The sequence below is a fragment of the Tasmannia lanceolata genome, unplaced genomic scaffold (assembly GCF_043159265.1).
Source record: "Tasmannia lanceolata isolate RefF3 unplaced genomic scaffold, GAP_Taslan_0.1 ptg000036l, whole genome shotgun sequence".
In the NCBI taxonomy this organism is placed as follows: Eukaryota; Viridiplantae; Streptophyta; class Magnoliopsida; order Canellales; family Winteraceae; genus Tasmannia; species Tasmannia lanceolata.
The window spans coordinates 7,062,501-7,067,500 of NW_027518713.1; positions in this window are offsets into that span (position 1 = coordinate 7,062,501).

Below are 5,000 nucleotides of genomic sequence, written 5' to 3' on the forward strand. Positions count from 1 at the left end.
AAACCCTATAGGAGGGTGGCATGGTGGTGGGCGTTTTTGCCCGGATAGGCACTAGAATGTGCAGATTTTGGGCGTTTTTGCCTGGATAGGCTAAGGAATGGGCATGCTTTGGGCGTTTTTGCCCGGATAGGCACCGGAATGCTTGGCCTTGGCTTGTCCTAGCAGGGCATTGCTGGGTTGGGCTCCCTTGGCCTTTTGGGCGCCTTGGACGATGTCTTGCGAAGACCATGGGCACAAGGCCATGGCATATGGTGAGGAAAGGACCACGGTTGCCAAGGTTAGGCACCGGAATGCTTGGCCTTGGCTTGCCCTAGTAGGGCATTGCTGGGTTGGGCTCCCTTGGCCTTTTGGGCGCCTTGGACGATGTCTTGCGAAGACCATGGGCACAAGGCCATGGCATATGGTGAGGAAAGGACCACGGTTGCCAAGGTTAGGCACCGGAATGCTTGGCCTTGGCTTGCCAAAGCAGGGCATTGCTGGGTTGGGCTCCCTTGGCCTTTTGGGCGCCTTTGACGATGTCTTGCGAAGACCATGGGCACAAGGCCATGGCATATGGTGAGGAAAGGACCACGGTTGCTCAATGAACCTATTTGAAGTGGCTCATCAATCGAAGCCCAAAGAAGTGAATATGGTACCCAAATAACGATAGATATGTAAAAAGCAGGTCCGATTACGCCTATTTCTAATCCTAAATGGAATGTAACGACGTAGGGATCCATATGTAAACATAGTATCTATTTACATACGCTCGAATGACCTATGAGATCGATGATATCGATGAGATTGATATTCAAATATTTCTTCTTAGAACGTATTGATTACTTTACTCACGAGTTGCTCAATGAATCTGTTGATTTGAAATCCCGACATTGGTAGATGTCACAGATGATAAATCAATCTTTTTTTTTTCTACCTCTGCTACTCTATCTTTGTCAGTGCCGTCTATAATGACGAGGAGGGATTCGAACCCCCGACACCGTGGTTCGTAGCCACGTGCTCTAATCCTCTGAGCTACAGGCCCCACCCCGTCTCCACTGGATCTGTTCCCGGGAGTACCCTCAAAAAGGAACCTTTCCTCTCCTCATCCATATTTCGGGTTAAGAAGCTCCCGCGCGAGCAGGTGTGGACGAAGCGGAAGCGAGAATGTCGGCTTGAGTAACGCAAACATTGGTGAGAATCCAATGCCCCGAAAACCTAAGGGTTCCTCCGCAAGGTTCTCTTTTTCTTGTCCATGATCAAAGATTGAGTGATACACCTTTTCTTTGGTTTGGTATACCCAAGCCAATTGATTATGAAGTCAAAATCATAACGCGAGCCTAGCCAAAAACCCCAACCTGACCCAACAAAATCGAATCTAATAGTAATAGTAAGTCACACGGATCTAGGACCTATATACTTCGACTTTCGTGTGCTAGAACTTTGGCTCGTAAACATAAAAGTAAGGTACGCGTTTTTTTGAAAAGATTAGGTTCGGAATTCTTCCAAGAATACCTTACGGAAGAAGAACAAGTCGACGATTTCCGATGGTTAATACATAGAGTCCAATAAGCATATCTTGGGTTGGTATGGAAATGGGATCCCCAATAGCTGGAGACAAGAGATTCATATGAGAAAACATAAGTAAACGAGCCTCTGCTTGAGCTTCCAAAGATAAAGGTACATGAACAGCCATTTGATCCCCATCAAAGTCTGCATTGAATCCCTTTTCATAACATAAAGGTTGGAAATTCATTCAGTCAACATAAGAAGAATATTTGATTCGTAGAAATGACAAAACGGATCCTTTGCTTCGATCCGATGTTTAAAACCACCCCATTCCTTTGTTTCTAATGATGTTTTTGAAGAATTTAATCCCTTGATTGTCATAGTATCTGTTCCTCTATAGTATGGATGGACTCTTCCGAAGCAACTCCCCACGATCCGAGTCCGGGCTGTTGGAATTGGAATAGGTTCGGCAGCGGATCACGAAATCTTGGCGATTTTCTCTATCTAATGAATGAGGAGTCCGTTTTGAAATCGTCCGCCCTGCACCCACCCCCCGAGTCTATGCTTCAACAGGAATCACACAAGGGTTGTTGCCAAGGTTAGGCACCGGAATGCTTGGCCTTGGCTTGCCAAAGCAAGGCATTGCTGGGTTGGGCTCCCTTGGCCTTTTGGGCGCCTTTGACGATGTCTTGCGAAGACCATGGGCACAAGGCCATGGCATATGGTGAGGAAAGGACCACGGTTGCCAAGGTTAGGCACCAGAATGCTTGGCCTTGGCTTGCCAAAGCAGGGCATTGCTGGGTTGGGCTCCCTTGGCCTTTTGGGCGCCTTTGACGATGTCTTGCGAAGACCATGGGCACAAGGCCATGGCATATGGTGAGGAAAGGACCACGGTTGCCAAGGTTAGGCACCGGAATGCTTGGCCTTGGCTTGCCAAAGCAGGGCATTGCTGGGTTGGGCTCCCTTGGCCTTCCGGGCGCCTTGGACGCTGTCTTGGGAAGACCATGGGCACAAGGCCATGGCATATGGTGAGGAATGGACCACGGTTGCCAAGGCTAGGCATATAGAGAGGAATCGCATTTTTGCCCGGATAGGCACCGGAATGCTTGGCCTTGGCTTGCCATAGCAGGGCATTGCTGGGTTGGGCTCCCTTGGCCTTCCGGGCGCCTTGGACGCTGTCTTGGGAAGACCATGGGCACAAGGCCATGGCATATAGTGAGGAATGGACCACGGTTGCCAAGGCTAGGCATATAGAGAGGAATGGACCACGGTTGCCAAGGTTGCGCAAGTTTTGGGCATTTTTTGCCCGGATATGCCCAAGTATGCCCCGATAGGCCCGTTACGCCCCGGTATGAACGCGTATGCCCGGATAGACTCGGTATGCCTTGGGATACATGCGTATGCCCCGATAGGCTTGGTACGCCCCGATATGCGCACGTGTGCCCCAGTAGGGCTCGGTATGCCCCGGTATGTACGCGTGTGCCCCGATAGGCCCGGTATGCCCCGATATGCACACGTGTGCCCCAATAGGGGCGGTATGCCCCGGTAGGTACGCGTGTGCCCCGTAATGCACGTTTCGCTGATCTCCCCGCATATCCCGCCCCTATATGTAATACTTACTTACTTACTTACTTTCTTTCTTGCTTGCTTGCTTGCTTGCAATGGTTGGGAGTGCCCGGCATGCCCCGCTGCAGAGACCAAGGGCGCAATGACTTGGCACCGCGGATGCCGGGACTCCGGCACTTCCCGTGGCACTGATGGTTGGTTCCAAAGACAAAAGGCCGTGCAAGGCCACCGCACCGCGGATGATTTTGCTCGTGCTGGCGCCTTTGTGTGGCCAAAGAACATGCGCGAATGCTCGTGTCGGAAGGGTTGGTGTCCTGGCCCCGTCGGGTGTCACGAATGCTCGGTTGCGAAGACCATGGGACCAAAGCCATGGCACGTCGGATGATGGCTCCAGCTGGCGCCCCGGCACTTTCTGTGGCATTGATGCTCGGTTTCAAAGACAAACGTGCGCAGGGCCAGAGGACCGCGGATGACTGCTCGTGCTGGCCTCGTTGGGCGGCATTGATGGTCGGTTGCAAAGAAAATGCGCGATTGCTCGTGTCGGGGACTGGCAAGCCAAGGCCAAGCGAGCCATGGCAACGCGGATGATGGCTCCAGCTGGCGCCCCGGCACTTTCTGTGGCATTGATGCTCGGTTTCAAAGACAAACGTGCGCAGGGCCAGGGGACCGCGGATGACTGCTCGTGCTGGCCCCGTTGGGCGGCATTGATGGTCGGTTGCAAAGAAAATGCGCGATTGCTCGTGTCGGCCTGGCAAGCCAAGGCCAAGCGAGCCATGGCAACGCGAATGATGGTTCCAGCTGGCGCCCCGGCACTTTCTGTGGCATTGATGCTCGGTTTCAAAGACAAACGTGCGCAGGGCCAGGGGACCGCGGATGACTGCTCGTGCTGGCCCCGTTGGGCGGCATTGATGGTTTGTTGCAGAGAGCATGTGCGATTGCAAGTGTCGGCCGGGTTTGGGTTCCCTTGGGCTTTCGGGCGCCTTGGACGCTGTCTTGCGAAGACCATGGGCACAAGGCCCCGTCCTGGCCCCTTGTTCGATTCGCTCTCGTCTTGCGCTTGCTTCCAAGGTCCTCCATGACCTTCCCCATGGCCTTGCTAGATCCCCCCCATGACGCATGACCTTTGTCCGTTGATTGGTTTTGAGTGCACACCATGCGCGGCTTGGCACCGTGTTGTCGCGTGAGTGGCATTTGGATCGTGCATGGTGCACCGTGTTGTCGCGTGAGTGGCATTTGGATCGTGCATGGTGGTGGGCTACCTGCCAATGCGCACAAGCCTTGCACACTAGCCTTGCGCACGAGCCTTGCACAAAAGCCTTGGACACAAGCCTTGCGCACAAGCCATGCACACAAGCCATGCATACAAGCCTTGCTCACAAGCCTTGGGCACTGGCCCATCGCACTAGCCTTGCACACAAGCCTTGCGCACTAGCCTTGGGCACGAGCCTTGCGCACTAGCCTTGCACACAACCCTTGGGCACTAGCCTTGCGCACCAGCCTTGCCCACAAGCCTTGCACACCAGCCTTGCACACTAGCCTTGCATACAAGCCTTGCACACTAGCCTTGCACACAGGCCTTGCTCACTAGCCTTGGGCACTAGCCTTGCGCACTAGCCTTGGGCACTAGCCTTGCACACAGACCTTGGGCACTAGCCTTGCGCACTAGCCTTGCCCACGAGCCTTGCACACTAGCCTTGCACGCAGGCCTCGCACGCTAGGCATGCTTGGGCGAGCAGCTCCCGCAGCAAGTCGGCGGGTGTAGGCATGGTTGGGCGCAGATCCCGCATCGTCTCGTCGCGTCTGGGCGCAAACCCGTCGCGTCTCGTTGCGTCTTCAGAAGTCGTCGCTAACAGCACCTTTGGTTGCCACTGGTGGTTAGGCGGGTTGGTTGCGCAAACCCTATAGGAGGGTGGCATGCTGCGGGGCGCTGGAATGCGCAGGTTTAGGGC